Source organism: Cyanistes caeruleus, chromosome 3 (genome assembly GCF_971803275.1).
Source record: "Cyanistes caeruleus chromosome 3, bCyaCae1.hap1.1, whole genome shotgun sequence".
Taxonomy (NCBI): domain Eukaryota; kingdom Metazoa; phylum Chordata; class Aves; order Passeriformes; family Paridae; genus Cyanistes; species Cyanistes caeruleus.
In genome coordinates this window covers 50,016,252-50,035,718 of record NC_141703.1, presented here as the reverse complement: position 1 = coordinate 50,035,718, position 19,467 = coordinate 50,016,252, and the positions used below count along the sequence as shown (strand labels likewise).

The following is a 19,467-nucleotide window of genomic DNA, read 5'->3' as shown; positions in this document are numbered from 1 at the left end:
TTAAGCTAGAGAATGGTGTATATCCCAGGCCCCAAAAAATCAGCTGTAACAGAAGTTACTGTGCAAGGAAGTGACATAAACAATGAATTAACTACTTCCCTTTATACATTTTGACACAATTAGTGCTTGAACAGGAACATATTCTGCAGTGTGAAATAACAGAAGTCTTGATTTAGAACTGTTTACTGCCCAGAAAACCCACCATGATCCTTGAAATACTGCTCCAATAACGAAGCAGCCTGACTTTATCTGAGCTCTATTTTTATTTGACATATGTCCAGGTACAAGCTCACTGAACTGTTTTCTAAACAAGTTTATATATAGCCTCCATAACTTCTCTTTGACAAGTTTAAATAGATAAAAAGCCTGAAACCTTTTATGAAAAAATGTTTCCAGTACCCAGATCTGAACTATGGATCCCTGCATTAGGCCAAACACCTGTTGTTTGCTTGAATACAGACTGCCAACAGATGTGGGTCACCCTGCAGCAGCGATTTTTTCATTTTCTCATTTAACAGTTTTCAATCTATCATGTGCAAGCCAATGAAATTTATTTTCTTTCAGACCACTGATCAATGTAGTTTATTAGAACAAGGCCAGAGAACAACCTGCACAGAAACACATAAATACTTATCACAGGTACCCCATTTACAGCAATGTCCTATGGCCTATCAGTTATGCAAATTTTAAGCAATGAAAAATACAGCATTGAAGTAATGCTGCATGAGTTTCTAAGTGTGCTGGACCTAATACTTGAAGAAAGCCTTGCTACAGCAATGCATTTGAGTCGATTAAAGAATTATCAAATTGGAAGGCAAAGATTCAAACTCTGATTGACTGCCAGTAATGGTACTACCCATCCATAAATCATTATTAACTGATCATCCTATCAACCTCACTACGATTATACTGCACAGCCATCACAGTCACCCACAGCTACATCAGCCTTTTTAGTTAAGTACTGGAACAACTCCATCCTTCATCAGGTTTCTGGGGCTCCGAGATTTATTGAGACTCATGGTAAATGGGCTACAGATTCATTAGCCTGATCTTTTAGACTCTCAAGATCAATCTGAACAAAAAGAATGAACCTTTGGGGAAGCCATGGTACTAAGGCAGGCATTTGAAATGAGTACTGATGTTGATGCATCTGCTGGGAAGCACCTCTGTTAACAGTGACCTGCAAGCCCCTGTTATAGAGGAGATCCTGTACAGCTATAGCTGTTACGACATACGCTGAACTCCAAGTGCTTTCCAGAGCTTGCTGAGTTCTATTTATATGGGGTTAAAACTTTGCATAAAGCATCTCACACCATTAGCACATGATTTCACTGGTGTTCTATTCTCTGCATACAAATCTCTAAGCCTTGAATTAGTGGTAGTCCAAATAACGCATTTTTATTTTTGTTTAAATATTTCCAGAGTACAATCCTAATTTGAAGCACCAATGGGGGACAAAAAAGTACTTTCTTTCTGAACAGTACTCTTTTAATACATATTCATGTTTCACCTGTAGGCAAGAGATTCTCCAGATTAATTATTTCTGCCTACAATATGATGCATATAAACAGATGTGCAAAGAATTTGTGAAATGGAGGAAGAAGTGGACAGAGAGCTGTAGTAACAACGTTAGCTGGCAAAAAGTTGTCCCCAAGAGAGTAAGAAACATTAGTACTTTAACCATATGACTGGAATATAGATATGTCTAGCTCTCACAGAAATGGCTTAGGAATTGCATTTAAGCATCTGAATCTCAGAACAAATAAAAGTCTTGGGTTATATGATTCACTGAGAATGGTTTCACCAGTCTAGTTGGGGTTTTTTAAACATCCCACCAGATGAAATAAAAGCGAATGTGTAAATCACATGTTAAAACTCAATACTGAACATATATCCAGTGCTCAAAATCAGGAAATCCTGATCTTTAAAAATAAGTATTTGTGCATCTCTTTTGCTGCAAGCAACTTATGAACTGTCTTAAAACCCTATTTTGTAACAGAGTGTTCAGATTCTGGATAGTACAGCCCGTTTAAATAAGAGGAGGATCAAGCTTAAAATGCTGCTACAATTTCCAGCCCTGAGACAAAATGAACCTTGAGAAGAGTCAGCACCTCATAAAAAGCTATTTGTCACATACAAGAAAGTGATCTCACTGCTGGGAACTGCTCTGTGCTTTCCCAGATATTTATACAGAAGAGAACAGCACAGAGCAGTGCCATGAAGGTGGCAAATGATCAGTGCTGCTGCTTTTTAACTGGATTGCTCCCTCTTTCTGAAAAGTGTAGGACCCTACTTATCCCACAGGAGGGAAAATAACTGAGCAAGCCAAAGAAGGTGACAAATATTGTCACCATCCTCTGAGAGCTTCACAGTCATCACTTGCTCAGCACAGCAAGGAGAAAAGCTACTGTCAGCTTGAACCAGCAAATATCACCTCACACCTTCCCCTTGCAGCCGTGCAGCACAAATGACAAACTAACCAGCAGAGGAGACCCACATGGCAAGTGAGAGTGTATGTCCAAAGTGGTTTTCCTCTGCCACTTCAATTCCTGTGGCTCAGGGGGACCCCCAGTGCAGTTCACTGGTGGAAAAGGATCCAGAATCTACCTGACACTACCAGCTTTGTTTCAGCCTTGGAAGAGTTGTGGGACTTTAAATGGGGATATCACCAAAGACCCATAAAAAAGCACAAAGTGCTTTTTTGAGCTTCCTCAGATTAGTCCCTCTCACAGTAACTTCCAGATGATTTGCTGATGTTCTTTCCCATTGCCATGCAAACAGTAAAGGAACACCTTCTTCCTCAAGCAATTTCTATGAAATACTTTCACTGACCAGACAAACAGAAGGAAAGTCCTCAAAACAACATTTTGTGTCTTTTGAAGGCCATGGTCTGGGCCAGGTGTCTCTGGTCAGCGCAGGGTTCCCAAAACTACTGTTTGATGGCATCATGGTAGACAAAGACTTTGAAATGGATGGGTCAGGGAATTCACAGGCATTTATTTTTTCAACTATCTTACTTTGCCTTTTTATTTAAAATGCATTTTAAAATTCTATAAAATTCACCACAAAAATACCCCAATGCTCCTCCTCTCCCAACCTAAACCCAAACAAACCATATTGCAGCAGCCTCTTTCAATTAAAAATTTGAAGTATCAAAATTCGAAAATTTAAGTGTCCCCCAGCAACTGCACAGAGGGAAGACTTGGAAACCTGTCATCAGCCAAGATCTACCATGGTACCCTGAGGAGAGCTGCCAAGTCTTCTGTAAATGGCCAGGAACTCAGGCAGCCTTTAAGGCTCAAGGTGGGCTTTTGCAGTAGGACTGATGCCACACTTAACAGCTCAGCAGGATGTATTAAATTACTGCTGAAACATGAAGCTTGAATGATAAATTAAAGAAGAAAACTGGGTTCTGACCTGTCAGATTGATCTTTATTTATTTTCAGTTTGTTATTTCTAAAAGCAGTGTAATTTCTTTGTTAGTGTAGAAATTGTTACACCTAATGGGAACCTGGGAGGCTGCTGGCTACCTCCATGAGCAGCTACAACTCCTGTAGTCAGTACGGTTAGTAGAGTGAAATGAATAAAACCAATGTGAGTATTTAGGGTGATTTATAAAAATACAGCTGTGTTACTTCCAGTTACAAGTGAAAACATATATCTTTGCAACTCACACATGGCCAAGTTCTTGTCTGTCAGATAAAAAGTCACAAAACCTAACACCGACTGGGACTTCACCACTAGATGGCCACCAAGTTCTGCTGAACGTGATCCGCGCTGCATGAGATGTGGCCCTGGTTGCAGAGTTATTTTTCCTTTCTATGAATGCTGCCCATGACCTCCTAGGTGTTTTGCCTCTGTTCTGTGTGGACTGTGAACAGCCCTTGGCACAGGCAGTAACACTGTTAAAAACTACGTGTAATGGGTGTCTTTATACTGATCCCGTGTTTTCTGAGCAGCATGCAGAGCAGAGCTGCCTAGGAAGCACAGTTTGTTTATTAAAGCCTTGAACAGTGCTCAAGTGCACTCACCCTGGGGCAAACACACAGAGATGCCTTTGGCCACCCAGGCATGAGCTCCTGGGTGCTGCTGGCATCCCAGTGAACTGGCCAAGGGCTGGCTGACACGGCCAGCAAGGAGCCAGGGACGTGCAGCGAGCCATGCTTTGCTCTTTGCTCTACAAACCCAAACAGTGTCCCAGTGTTGCATCTTCATCCTTGTGATTACCATTTCTACTTTTCCTTGGCCCCTCCACTATGAGCTCAGACTCTCTGGCTACGCATCCTGGCTGCCTCCAAAGACCTCATGGAAAACACATTGGTCCAGGGCTAACATGTCACACCAGTTTGTGTCCAACATCGCTGTCACCTTACCTAAGTCTCTCCTCTACAGCAATCAGGTCACATTGCCAGGGCTTTATGGGCCCTGTATTTAATTGAGAGACTTGTGGTATTTAATTGAGAGACTTGTGGCTGCACCCTAGTAGCATGGCTGCTAAAAGCAGATGCTCTCTTCCCTTTGGGGTGAGACCCAGGATGTATCAGCCATGTCTCTCCACTATGGCTACTACAGAAGGAAAAACCAGATAGGGCTCAGGCCCGTGCAGTGTCTGCTCAGCCTGGATGAAGGGCTCAGCAGGCATGACCACATAACACAAATTGTGGTCCTCTTGTGCTTCTCAGCCCCTGGGTACTGGAGTACAGGATTTGGCTGAGATGACACATCAGGACAGTCCCACTCCAGCTGCTTTCAGTTGTGTTGGCACTGGCACCCGCCTGATTCTGCAGCAGGCCAGTGCAGGACGCACAATGATGAAAAGAAAATTCTGCCAAAAAAAATCCGAGAAGCTTTTGGTAGTTTGCCTTCCTAAGTAGGAGAGTCTGCCAAGTACCTGCACTGACATCCACTGGCAGAGGATGGGAACTTGTGGCCATGGGTTAGGGAAGTGTCATCACTCCTTTTAGTGGCAACCAGCTGTGATTACCATAGCTTCCATCTAAATTTAGAATATGTGTGAAGAAATCGAGAACATGGACATAAGCAATCAACACCAGGAACAACTGGAAAATCCAGCTTCTGCTCCACAGAAAAATTGCTTCTTGTAATGTTTCAGTATAAAAGACACAGAGAAATAACTACGTAAATGGATAAGCTGAAAACAAAAATTGGGAGATATGACCATGTCAAATAACTATGAGCTGACGATATGCTTTGGCAACACATGCCAGAACCACTCATATCCCACCCACTCACAGTTCAATTTTGGACAGATATTTACAGGTTTTATGTTTTTAAAGGGAAAAAGATGTCACTATACAATACTCAAATATTCAAATAGTGTATAAATACAGCAATGTGAATCTTCATTTTATGAGACATGCAAAGCTTCTGGGTCAATCTGTAAGTTATAGTAATTAAAAGTACAGGCAAATTAAATAAAAGCAGAAAGCTAGAGTACAGCATGCCTGCATTCAGGTGGTAATAGGAAGTTGAAGAAAATCCTTGGATCTCTAGCATTTGCTCAGTGTTCAAAGGGAACCAGGGCTGCAGAAAGAAGCATCATGGGTTTTGGCTGCTTAACATTTATAGAAACTAGAGCTGTTAAGTGACTAACTACAGACATATTTTTTTTAAAATCCTAGCCTTTGGATTGTGGGATGGCACCCTGTGAGCACATTGAACAGCATGCTCACACACTCCCATTGCAGCTGCCACTCCTCCTTTGGTTCTCAGAGCAGCTCCCCACCAAGGTTCCTCAGAAGCAGGGATGACCATGGTCCCAACACCTTTGCTGGGCTCCTCTGGCACTTTTCTGAATGAACACATCCACAGCAGCACACCATTCATTCATGAAGATGATGTCACTTAAGACAACATACCTTCTATTAGTTAAGACCTTAAGTTTCACACCCTAACAGACATGTGGGGTACTATGTGCTTTTTTTGAAAATGGCTTTGAATCACATTTCCCAGTCTCCAGTTCTCAATTACTTTATTTTGTAGCAGTTTCTCACATAATGTAATTTCATTTTCTGGTAGGTTATGTCATGTTACTGCCCCATTCAGGATAGTGATAACACTACACACTACAACGTGAAGAAATATGAAACAGATTATTTCTCATTACAGTTTATAAAACTCCTCTTCATAGTCAGATGCCAAAATCCTACTATATAAGAACACAGTAGGTTTTTTGTTATAAAATGTTTAAATATCAGTGTTGCCTCCTGCTAAAAGCTTCTCTCACTCAAATATTTACTTTTTTAAAAAAAAGTACAAGGTTGCTACTGTCTCCTGTTCATAAACAGATGCATATGCGTATATACACATGTATTTTTTTCTCCTCTTTGATTCTTAGATTCTAATTAATGTTTCATGAAAGGAAAACAGCTGCCTTAGGAATGTTAGACATTAAAACATATCAAGCAATACTTAAGGCGATCATAAAAGGAAAATATGTGCTACTCTTTTATTAGCAGTCATTACTTCAATCACTGTACTTTAAGGTGATGATATACTGGAAATTATACTTTTTGTCAAGAAGGAAAGAAGGAATTTGGCAGCATATACAAACAGCACACATATTAAATGGGACAATTACATGGATTAACAAGACAGAGATAAAAGATGGTTCGAATACATTTGGTTGAGAAAGTGCCTGAGCTGGAGCGAAATTGCACTAGGAGCAGATGGGCAGATGGGAGTAGGAGCACAGTAAGTTTCTCTTGTTATGCACTGTTCTAGGTGTCCACTGCTGGCTGCTGCCAGAGGCAGTGCCCTGGTAAAAGGGATCCTCTGCTCTAGCTCCATATGGTCATTCCCATCTGTTATATCCCTGACCTGGGCAGTCAGCAAACTGCACATCTTTGATCTTGACTTCATCTGCAGCATTTACTGTTGAAACCAGTTACAGGTACTTGAACTGATGAGCTGCCTTGCAAAACCCAAGTGTGTCACAACATTGTTCTGGCTGGGGTGGAAGTAGAAATTCAGCTATACATGGAACAAACTTCTGGCAAAAGGAAAGAACCCACTAAGAAAAGCACTAACTTAAACCATGGCACACCTTACCAAAACTATTCATCACTTCTGTTATCAGCTGCGTTAAGCTGGGACATGAGGTATTTTATCCTCCTGATCTATACTCGTGCTGAGGGACCCAGAAGAACTTTCCAGCTCTTTCACTTTGGTGTTCTGAGGTGCATCCTGGCTCCACAGTGGGCTGAGACCCAAATACACACCCTATTATCCTCTTTCACACTATTCCTCTGTTCTGGGTTTTTAAGGAAAGAAAGCTGGGCCAGTAAGCATCTATGAGGTGCTCCAGCACGCCCCCCAGATCTGCTGACTGGAGAACTGTAAGGAACTTCTGAGAAAATCCATTCATCAAATCTATGATGAACTCTAAAATGTCACAAGAAAAAAACAAAAACAACACCAAAGCCTTTCCATCTATTTAACCCTTATTAACTGACAAAGTTTTACCCTAGAGAGATACTGTGTACAAAAGCAAAGGAATTACATGCTAACTACTTTGCACCTAGACATTACCTACATCATTAAAATGTTTCTTCCTGGTTTTGAGAAAATTCGTGGCTGTATGACAACTTGTACTACTACATCCAGCAGTAGCCAAACCTGAGCAACATCAACTCCCAGACCAGCCCTACTGAATTACTGAGATGCTCCTTAATAAGCACGAATTTCATGTTTCTCCTAACATGCCAGGGCATACAGATGGACTCATATTAAGTGAGACACCTGTCCTTAGATTTTGTCAGAGATTCTGAGGTGACACATGACAGCAGTTTACATATGTTTGTAAGTATTTCTTCTAACACGTGCATGTTATAGAGGATGCACAGCTGCAATACTGACCCTTCCAGCTCATCAGGATGGCTGAACACAATGCAAAGACTGCTCTGGATGTTGAAGCCCATGTTAACACCCTTTTTGTAACATGGTCTATTATCATGGAATAAATACTAACATTAAAACACATTTGTGGAAGAACTATAAATTTTCTGCTCAGCAAGATTCTTCAGAAGTAGACCAAGTTGTTAATATCTTGTCCTGTTTAAGGCTGAAAATGTCCAAAGACAGAAAAAAAAAAAAAAAAAAAGCAAGCATTTATCTGGGCAATGAGTACCAGTGCTCAGCCATACTCATATTCTAAACAGTTCCTACAAAGTGCATATATGCATAAATACACGTATCTACACATTATAATGAAAGACTACCAAGTGACCATGAGCCAACATAAACCTTCACTTAGAAAAATCTCCAAAATTAGTTTCCTTTGCCTTAGCCAAATGTTTTTCTGAACCTGGAGTGAAAATTCATGAAAAAAAGGAAACCTCAGGCAATGGGGAAACATATCTTCAAAATGAACTTGCAAGTGAACTAATGGGTCTGTTCTTTGGATCTGGAGACAAAGCATTGTATATCCTCCTGAAAGCAGGAGTAATTCCTGAAATCTTGTGTGCCACAAGTTTAATGCATGCTAGTTCAGGCCTGGGAGCTGAACCTAGAGTAGCAGAGGAAAAGCATCTTATTTTGTCCCCTGGTTTCAGAGCTGCCAGAACAGCAGTGATCATTCACAGGATCTCCAGCACCAGCCGCACTAACTCTCCCTCCAGACGAAGGCTGCGTCAGTGCCAAGTCTGTTCTTTCTTTTTTGCTTCTTTCTAAACAGAGCAGAAAATTGGGTAACTGAGCACCTACAGCTCAGCTCTGAGTTCACAGGGCCCTGCTTTTTACCTTTCTTGTTTCTGATTCATACTTTTTCTTCACACTTTTCTGGCAACACATATTGCAAACAAGCCTTGTCAATACTGGTAATCTCAGCAGAAAAATTTTTTTAAAGGAAAATAAAAATGACTGTGTTGCAGACATAGGATGAGCTGAAATTTTCATCATGAAGAAAAGATGAGTGCGTGCATATATATGTATCTCTTTCACCTTCATTCCAGTTATTTGTTCAAAGAGCACAGACCCTCCTTTCTAGTGCAGGACTCACTGAATTCTACCTTGCTTTTACTTTCTTCTCCTATCTCTGATTCTATCTATTCTAATTCTATCTCTAATTCTGATTCTTCACACTGTACAACACTGTATTCAGTCCCAGTGACTGTACATCCACCTCCTCTTGCTGGTCAGAGTAACAAATGTGGAACTGATCACTGCAGTGGTGATTAAAAATTCTCTGTTCTGTATCCTTAGCTGACAAAATTGCCACTAACATCTTGCCAAGTCAGTGATATTAAATGAGGACATTGTTTCCACTGGGACTGAAGCTCATGTGAATGACCTTTACTTTCTTCCTGTTCAGAAGGGTTATTATTGATAAGTTAAATATTTGATTACCCTAGATACCTATGTGTAATACAATTAAGGGTGGTCATCTGTCATACTCTGTGTCATTAAGCAGATTTTGTTAACTACTAAATGGTTGACCACACTGAAGTGTACATTCTGGTGTTTATAAATATATATATTTGTGTGTGAAAACAGCCTGCCACCCCCAACAGAAAGCCATCTCAGAAGACTAGGTTTTATATGCCCCATAGCCCTTTAAAAGCTCCTTTGTGAGAGTATATACTGCCAAGTATTCATCTGTAACTGAGAAAACTATCCTACCTATTTCATCTGTCTAGGAAAAAAGGAACTAAATAATTTAATTCATTTGGGGGACAAAAAAGTTACTGAGCACAAGATCATACTTCAGGGATTTGGGTTTCTTTTCCTAACATACTTTCTAATCAATAAATTCTGAGATTTATAGTTTTGCTTACTTTGTTCTTCCAGAGCACCCTCTCACAATGAAAAGGGGTTTTTTTTATAAAAGAACAAGAGAAAAACATCCTATAAACCTAAACAGTACCCCTCAGGGGCCATACAGATTATGTTACTGAGCATTTTTGTTAACAAGGAATCCTGATATATATATTTTGTACAAGAAGCTTTTCTGTTTAATATACTACCTTGTACCTGGCTTTACATCCCATGCATATCAATGATGTATGTATTCCTTCATTTGGATTACGAGATCCTTACCACACCTTTATGGCTGTTTTGTGTTTGCAAAACAAAGTACAGTGAGGTCCCAGTACATGAACAGAGTACTGATACACTACTGCAATATGAAGAAAAACCACTACCTCTCCTTGCAGCTGTGGTTTTCCACACCTACTTACAGCAGTAGTCTCACCTGAAGCAATGTTCTGGGCTTCACCAGTCCCAGCTTCTCATAGTCCTTTCCTAAGGACTGCCACTTCTTTTCCTTAATTTCTCCCCTCTTCCCCCAGACTTGCTGCCAATTCACCAGCTGGGCATTGTCTCATACAAGGCTAGGTTTTGTCACTGAGTGTCATAGTTTGCAGAAGTAGAAATTTACACAGTTGTAGTTTCTGTATTTCCAAGTATTTGGAAGATTTCTGGTGGCTTCATCTGCACCCTGGGATAGAAAGTTCCCCTGAAAGGTGCAGAAACCACTCAGACACACAGCTCCTGAGAGAGGAAACTCATGACTACATGAGCTGGAAGAGTTACTGCATCTTTTTACTGGCCTTGCACAGATCTCCTGCATCATGTGGGCAACACTCCTTTTCTTCTCTCCATTATTAAAATCATCCTGATTTCCACACAGCAAATAGTCAGTCTGCAGTAAGTAGAGTTTTTCCACTTGTAATTAATTATGCAGCAGAGCACTAATGTATTTTTCACACATACCAAAAAGCCAAATTTCAACAATTCTTTGTTTATCATTACACCAGCTCAGCAGCCACAAAGATATCCAGCTTGGACACAGGCCTCAAAGTCTGGCAAAGCTCCCATTCTCTTCAGTGGAGTCAAACATAGGATTTCCCAACAGAAGGAGGAAACCAGAGTATTGTTTTCATGAATGGGTCCTCTTAACAGTTTCTCACCAAGGCAGAATTGCATTTAGGCTCTCAAGTCTCACAAGCAAGGCAAGGTTTGATTAAAATCAAAATTTCTTCTGTAAGCAGGCATATGGCCACAGGGTACATTTTGTACTAGGAAATACATCTTTAACACATTTGCTCATCACAGAAATTATTCCAGTTGCACTCAAAGTCTATTTTTCCTAATAAATACACCGCAACACTTTTCCAAGAGCCCTGATTAGGCTGGTAGCCAAGCAACTCCACTCTTCCAGACTTCACTGGGTCAAGGTGGCTTCTTGGGCATGCTCTCATGGTCATCCTCCTGAAAAACTAGATGGGCCCTCACTGTGGCTATTCCCTTGCCAAGGAAAACCACAAACATCTTCAAGATGACAATAATCTTCTTTAGTAAGGCAAGAACAATATCCTGATGGATTTTTGTCATCAAAATAAAGGTCAAGATTGCACTCAAAACATGCTCCACCCCTGCTGAAACAAAAAACTGAACTGGGGACTTGGGTATTTATATTCACTATTACTTTGCATGTGAATTTTTCAGGGATTTAAACTGGGTAAGATTCAAATTAAGTTGCCTCTTCAGGTTTTTTTGAAACATAACAATGCCTTCTGCTGTCAAGGAATTTTTTCCTACTGGCAAAAGTGTGTATGTCTCTCCTTGGGATGCTAAGTATTCAATTATTTGACAGAAAGTATTCTGCTATTTTCAACAGACATTTCATGCTCTGTTCAGGAAAGGATAAAAACATACAAAGTTGAACAAGCTTTGCAACCACCCGATTTTTAACCTGACCCTTCCCTACACACTAGCAACAGGGAAAAATTCTATGCTGGTAGGCTTTATGAAATCAATTTTATTTCATTTCATCCCACAAGAATTAGTTAGGTTCATCACTCAGAAACAATGCAACAAAAGAAAGAGAATTCACAGTCATATAGTACAGTAGTTAAATGAACATTTTTTTAACAGAAGGCTAAATTTTTCAGGTTAGCAAACTTTTTCCTTTGATTTGAAATTGTCTCAGGGACGAGGGAAGGAACCAAGTTTCAATCTATGCAGAAAAATCATCCTGTCATCAGCAGAATTTCTTGCAGACACCTTAGTAATGGAGATCAGACGTCCTTCCAAGAGCTTCTCAGATGGGCAGAGAAAAACCTTTTGATGCTGCTTGTCCTATTTAGTGCTACATAATATCAATACTTGATATATTTATTATTTACACTACCATCATTATCATTTATTTTCACACCTGGAAGTACACTCAAATTACAAACAAAACCTTGCAAAGAAGCAAAGGAAATCTGCTCTCTCAGAAGCTGTGATATCCCTCCCAACTGCAATTCCTACAATGCTCAGAATCAAGGGATGGTAACAATGGGACACTCCATTCACCCTGCTAATTTATGCATGTTGCTCATTAGCACAGGTCAACAGATCTGGGTGGCTGGAAGACAGTGATCTGAATTTCAAGTATCTTAACTGTGCAGTCAGCAGCACCAGTCTAGGACCCAGTAGTTCCTTGTTTATCAGAGTTTCCTGCATGTATCAGCCCAAAGCCAGCTGTGCTGATGCAGGATCCAACTTGTTCATCTCTGGAATGCCTATTACTTCCCTGAAAACATTTATTCTCCCAAATCTTCACCAACAGGACATTTGGCTTAATAATTTAAATCCACATCAGGACTCATTTAGTTCTACTTTTAAGATTTCCATTTTGGAGAAAAAAAACAACTAGAAAATGCCCACATACACTTCCTATTCCTATTCCTATTCCTATTCCTATTCCTATTCCTATTCCTAGATATTTTCCCCTTTCTAATCTGTTAAAATCTCTGCCTGTTTACTATATGAGATTTTACAAACAGTATCAGTCACCAAATAAAGCATCAGCTAGTGCTGCCAATGTAGTAATTAAGAACAACTAGTGTGCTTACACTCAAGCTTTTGGGGGAGAAATGTGAGTCTGTTAAAATGTAGCAAAACTCAACTCTACACATATGTTGTTTTGCTTTGTTTTGTTAAATGGGATGGAACATACCAGAACTTTAAAGATCAAAAAACACCCATAATTTCCTAAAACATTTGGAGCTTTGCATGCAGTAAAAAGGGATAATTATCAAAGCAATTTGTTGTCACAATTGTTCATTTGGAAGAGGCACAGGAAAAAAACAACCAAATCCAAATCCAAAATTCCCAGCATAACAGAATGGCATTGCTGTAACTGCAGTGAATAAGAGAAAGTGTTGGACAGATGGAGGGAGCCATCAGAGTGGCATTCAGCACAGGATCAGATGAGACAACGATGGCCATCACAAGAAATTGCCTCAATAACACAAGCCAGACATCTCACCCTGGCATTGGGATCCCATAATCCCATGGAGCCACCTCCACTCTGGACAGGTGTCCCTGCTGACACTGCCTTGGATGTGAGGGTGCCTGCTCAAAGCACCTGTGACACCCACTCAGAGGCGAAGAAACACATTTCAAGGGGCAGAAAGAGCAGGGCTCTTCCTTTCCACCCCTCTTCTCATTTCTTTGACTCACTACATACTTTTATCCTATAGACAAGAGATGGAGTGATGAGGACTGTTGTTGTAGACTGAAGTAGAGTTTGACACAAGACCACAATCTGGACACACAACTTGATGTTCTAAGCATTTTTTTCAGGAATATTGTTTTTGGGAAGCCATTCACTTCAATTACATTCCTAAATCCTCTTTGAAAGCTCCCATTTCCAAGGCCACCTTCTTCCCCTTTCCCTGAGTAGGAAAGTGGAAGCCTGTAACGAGTTTCATATTAGCTGTAACAGCAACCTCAAAATCAGTTTCCCATTTACATCTCACACTTGGCCACTCAAATGCAAACATGTGAGTTACACATACGTAGGTAGTCTTTAATATAGATGGAACAAATTTTTAATAGTAATAATGTTAATTGTGACCTGGAAGCATCTTGTGGCATAGTGAAGATCCTCTCCTGACATGCACTTGTCCCACAGCAGGCAGAGAATGAAGCTGTAGCACTTCTGCCAATGTATTTGCTCCATGTGGTGTTAAACAGCTGTGTTCCTTGGCCAGTTATTTCTTACTCTTGTTAGGGTCCTTCCTACAAGCTGTCTGAATTTCAGTATGTTTTATGTTCAGTAAATTACAGTCATTTTCAAAATATCTTTAACCTTTTCAGTGGCTGATGGCCTGGCAGGTGAACCTCTTGCATTTTTCATACTAGAAGCCTGACAAACATCTTCTGGAAAAAGCAGGCAGGGAGAGGGTGTGTAAAATCGCAGAATTTCAGCCAAACAAGTGGTGCATAGCACACTGCTCTCTGTTTCACACCAGGATGGTAAATTTTAGTGTCTCATTGCTGTGACAAAAAATTGAGCAATAACAAAAAATTTTCCAGTGCTCATCTGGTTTTGAGATAGGCTGCTTTTATTTCAGCCTTTTGAGTTCAAAGAGCAGAGATGTGGTTTACACGGATGTCCCATGGGTGAGCTTGTATTTCTGAAGGGCTGAAGCCTAACCCTACCCATCTGAAAACACTGCATTTAAAAGCCATTTTGAAAGACAACTCTCACATTATTTCGAAGTCACTCTTACTCGACAACACCCTTTGAAAGTATAGACAAATTAAATGCACACCTTCTCATTAAAGCAATGTGTTACATTTTAATGGAGCAAAGACTGGGAAAGGAGGAAAACATGGCTTGGAGCCCCAGAGCACTGCAAATTATTTTTCCTGGATATTCTTAGTCCTGCTCTGTATCATTTTTGTGGGGGCAATTGTGGGCATACCAGCCTTTCCCTCCTCTCCCTCTTCCTCCTGCCACCATAGTATCCAAGTTGTATCATCTTTTTGGGACCTGACTGAATCATGTGGCTGCATGAATGCACATGTTTTCCAGGCAGAAGAGTAAATGAAGTACGTAGTAGGAAAGATCAGAAAATAACCTGACCTCATTTCTGACTGGGCTGTTAAGTCAGAAATGCTACTTACTGTTTGCAGTGATAGAAGTGACTGTTTCATCCTTCAAGTAGATGCACATTTTAGGTGAATACAGTTAGGAGAAACCCTTACTGACACTAATATGGTGATGATGTCTATGGTGCTACTTCATGCTTTTCTACCATATACACATCACTGGACAAAATACAAGACAAATAGTGGCATGGGATTTCTAAAATATCTCTTAGGAAAATATTTTGTTTTCTTTTTCTAAAGTAGTGGTTTAAAAAATAATTGAATAAAACAGTTTTATGACCAGACTGCTTCTGCTCTGCTGGCAAACCTGCCAGAAACTACAGGCTCCCAACTCTGGGACAAAAGAGCCATTATAGACCAAATATTCAAAGGAACTCAAAGCTGCTACTCCATGTTTTGGCAGAAGTCCCCGAAAAAGGTGGTGCTGTGATTTATGTGCCATTCACTGTTGTTTTCAAGACATTCATTGAACTGAAGAAGCACCATTAGAATACGTCAAGCCCACATCAAAACCCATCTAAATCAACAGTGGCTGAAAATACATCATGTGCTTGACATACAGTAATTGACACGTCATATTTTATTTGACATTTCAAGGACAGTAGTGCTTTATTTAAATGGAAACACAGTAATGTAAATATTTTTTTATTTGAGCTAACCAAAATCTAACAAGGCATCTTGATGAAGAGCTGTTCATTGAGTATCAGAAGAAAAGAAATAATTAAAATAGTAAAATCTCTAATGACTCGAATTCTTAAACACAGAAGAGTCAACTTACAAGAAAATAACTCTGCTAACACATTATTATCTCGGGGGAAAATTCTGGTCACACTGGTTAACAACTTCCTACTGATTGCCATGGAGCCATAATTTCAGCCATCCCTCTCCACTCTCTTTGCAGCTCAAGCCTACAACTAAAACTGCCAGGACTATCAGTGTAACAACTGCTACAGAAACATGGATTAACATGATGGGATTATAAGGAGCCATGCACACAGCATGGGTCATGCCCTTTTTCCCAGAACAGACAAGACATTGCAGGTAGCAGAATTTTGAATCACATATGCTTCACCTGACACCTCATCCTCTCTCCTGATGGCAGCTGCATAGGGACATCACTTGTAACAAAAAAGGTCCTACAGGACATCTTGACAGAAGAAAGGGGGATGTAATATAAACCATTCAAGAAGCAGCAGCGACACATCCTACTCTTTACAACAGGACTAGGAGATTCCCTTAAACTTCACACCCAACAAACTGAGAGCTCATTGTCATACTTTCTTCTTTCCCACTTATAAAGATCATTCACAAAAGATCCTTACATTCTTTTTCTTCTCCTAAATAACCTAAAGGTTTTTTTTTTCTACCATATGTTGTGATGCAAAAGTAAGGTGCTGACAGTTTTTAAATTGATGGCTAAATTGACTAAATTAATCTGCTGTCACTGCTCTTACCTAATACTTTGCTGTACAGTCTTAATTCTTTCTTGTTCCATCTTCTCTCCATTTCCAAGACATGAGGCTGCTTTGCCCTGAACTGCTGTTTAGACAAGCCAAACGTACGCAACTCTTTTATTCCGCCCTCTCAGCTGTGCCCTCCAGCAATCTAAGCAGTTTGCTGTTCCTCTCAGGTTTCATTCACATCTGTATGTGTATTGAATGCAGCACCCTTCCCTGAAACAATGCCATGTTCTCAGCAAATGCAGGACAGGAACATTTGCAGGGTGGCACCTACGTGCTGTTTTTGTAATCTAATATTACTTTGTGTGGATGCCATATAGCAAAAGCCATTGTAAATGAGGATGGGTGGTCAGCATAAAGAATGAAGCAAGCATGCAGAAACCTAAAATCCAGGTAAATACCTGATGTGAAGTACTCTTCCCCTCCATATTTTTTTCCTTGCAAGCTCTCACTTCAAACAAAACGATGGATTTATTAATGAATAAATGCTCAATCTGTCAGAGAATGCAAACTAATTTACCTTTTTTTTTTTAAAACCAAGGTCCTGGTCATAAATTCTGAGATGTCTACGTGCAAGTAAGAAAGTAAACAGAAATCTTCTGTTAGTGTAGAAGTTTATTAAGCCAGAAGCAGGAAAAGGAGATTGAGAAGGCGGTAATCATGTTAGGCCAGCAAGCAGAGAATTTTAATCCCCCCAAAACCCTCAAAAAGTTTTTGGTGAATCTTTTTAATTGCCACAACTACAAAGAAAAATAGTATGTGTAATGTGTCATATGTCTAATTCTTTCAGAGCTGTGGAGAGCTGAGCAAGGTAGATACAGTGCCAGAGTTTCATTTTAGACTTCCGAATTAAATACAGAGATCAAGTAGTTCAAAGGACATGAAAGAAAAAAGACTTCATGTACTTTGTGAATTTAACTTCTTCTTAATAGTTGTGTCTATGCTGCCATAACAAGACAAGAGCATACTGGGGGAAAATGGAAAAAAACCAAAACTATTAACGAATGTGAAGTCATTTTCAAGATTCAGAATAGGATAATTCAAAGAACTAAGAACAAAAAGGAAGAATAAAACTATAAAGCGATTTTTGACAGCCCTCTTTTTAAAAAGTAGCTGAGCAGATTTATCAAAGTATGTGAAATGCTTGATCCTAGGCTGAACTTCCACAAAAACAGAATCATATTCCTTTCTGTTTGCAGGTCAAAGAAGTGCTGCCAGCGCCGAAGGAAAGGACAAAGAGCATTTTCTGATTTTAAATTAGGGAGTGCTGCATGTATAGACACAAGCGCATCTATGTATCTAGCTAAAATGTGGTCCCCCAGCACAGAGTGTGTTTACACATTTAATTGACTAAAACTGAGAGGTCAAAGTCTGAAGAGCTGAAAATTAAAAGAGTATTCAATGACACAAGTGAAAAGGAGGCTAATTGAAATATATAGAGAATGGAAATATGCAAACTTACTCAAAATGCTTTTTCTAATTAACAGTTATATCAAGGCTCTGGAAGTAGGATGCACCAGAGATGAAAAGATATAATGATCCTTTAATGCCAGTAGGTATCTTTTCTGAAAGCACACGCAGAACCAATTGTTAGGGCACAGTATTTCAAGCCTGTACATGCCGTGCTGAGCCCAGTCCTGCTCTGCTCTACCATCAGGCTTGCCCTCTTTCCCCTGGCCCCACCTACAGCCCACCATGGAGAACGAGGCTGTTCCACCACCCCGCAAGCCATACACTAGGGATGGGCCATTCTCATACATTCAAGACAGGACAGTCTGCTTGAAATGCCATACTGCTACTCCTACACGTATGCAACAGGATCCACCACTTCAGGAACTGGATGGGATGTGCTGCTTTATACAATGGCTGTGCTATGAGGCAGCTTGCTTCCCAGTCTTCATTGAAACAGGAGTTTCTGCTTGCCCCACAGCAGGAGAGCACAGGTACCTGGTCTCATCTACAGAGTGTGCTTGCTCCTGCAAGCTCAGACATTGCTAGGGTGCTGCCTTGATGGGAGATACTGGCCTTGTGCAAGACAGGCTCTCTCAGAAGGACCCATCACTGGATCTTCCCTTGGGGCTGTGGAACCGGACAATGAGGAGCAGAGGGAGCAGCAAAGGAAACAAAGACAAGTGAAGGCATAAAATGTGACACAGGAGAAAATATGTCTGCCATTATCCCAGTCCAAGGTATAAGTCTTCAAGTTGTGCCGACTGAGATCATTAATTCTAAGGGCAATCATGAGGAGGGTAAATTGTAAGACAACTAAATAAGCAGTTCTTCTTTTTGACTTTTAAATCCAAAATCACAGCCTTACTCCAATCATCTCCACACTGTATCTTTTCTGTGCACCTGCAGTGTTCCATCTACCCCATTAAGCTGCCTCTTGTTGTGTGTGCTAACGTCTCAATATGGTGTTACACAAAGGACCGAGAGGCTGGAGAACAATCTGAGGGAGAGGGCACAAAGGAGATGAAAAAAGCCCTGCAACACCTCAGTGGGAACAGCCCCTCTGTATAGACCCTTTTACACACAAGTTGACTTTCCATCCATACTCCCAGGATACTCTGCAAGCCCTTGCAGACTGCTATTGCCCTGGAAAGTACTGAGCAGACTTTTAAAATGAAGCAAGAGCAAGAAAAAAGATACTTGTTGTTTTAACAAGTCCTAATACAGACCACAATTCTCATAGCATCTTTACGTGTACTCTTCTAAATCTAATTTGCTTTCAGTGCAACTACTTAAAAGAATACAGCCACAGTAGGATTTAAAATTCAGGTCAAATGTTAAGCTGGCCAGAAAGAGGCCATGCCACCTTAGAAGCTTATCTTCTAACCACCTTGGTTACCTGATACACACATACTTTCATATTACACAGTTTGTGCTTCAAATTAAAATTTAAAAAAACCTCAACACACCCCTACAACTCAATTCAGCCATTAGATGAACTTTGGAATTCAATACTGTATTATAAAAATAAACATTTTTAAAAGATGAAAAAAATAAAACAGGTATTTCTGCATATCCTAGCAATATCATACATAGGAATGAAAACTACATCATACTGAATACAATGTTGAAGGGAATGTTTTCAGTCCTA

The 19,467-nt window shown here is 40.2% G+C and overlaps 1 protein-coding gene across 16 annotated transcripts in view; it reads right to left on the bottom strand.

Annotated features, from left to right (window-relative positions):
- The window catches only part of KLF12 (KLF transcription factor 12), a 303,507-nt gene that overhangs the window by 86,051 nt on the left and 197,989 nt on the right, over positions 1-19,467 (bottom strand). The gene's annotated exons all lie outside the window — the stretch shown is intronic.